Source organism: Solanum tuberosum, unplaced genomic scaffold (assembly GCF_000226075.1).
Source record: "Solanum tuberosum cultivar DM 1-3 516 R44 unplaced genomic scaffold, SolTub_3.0 scf00060, whole genome shotgun sequence".
In the NCBI taxonomy this organism is placed as follows: domain Eukaryota; kingdom Viridiplantae; phylum Streptophyta; class Magnoliopsida; order Solanales; family Solanaceae; genus Solanum; species Solanum tuberosum.
The window spans coordinates 1,763,695-1,763,898 of record NW_006238985.1 but is presented as its reverse complement, the minus strand read 5'-3'; positions in this window follow the sequence as shown (position 1 = coordinate 1,763,898).

Below are 204 nucleotides of genomic sequence, written 5' to 3'. Positions count from 1 at the left end.
TCACGGCAAGGTATAGGATGATCCTCGGGCAACGTGAGGTAAAACGTTGTATCACCATTCAGATTCATAGTGGTGGTTTGTCGGTTAGAGAATTCCACAGTAGAAAGAGCATGGTTTTTCGAGAAGTTCTGCTTAGTGTGGATGGGGTATGGGACTTCATTCATGGATTGCACAAGTAGACTTTGAGAGGAAGCATGGTATTTT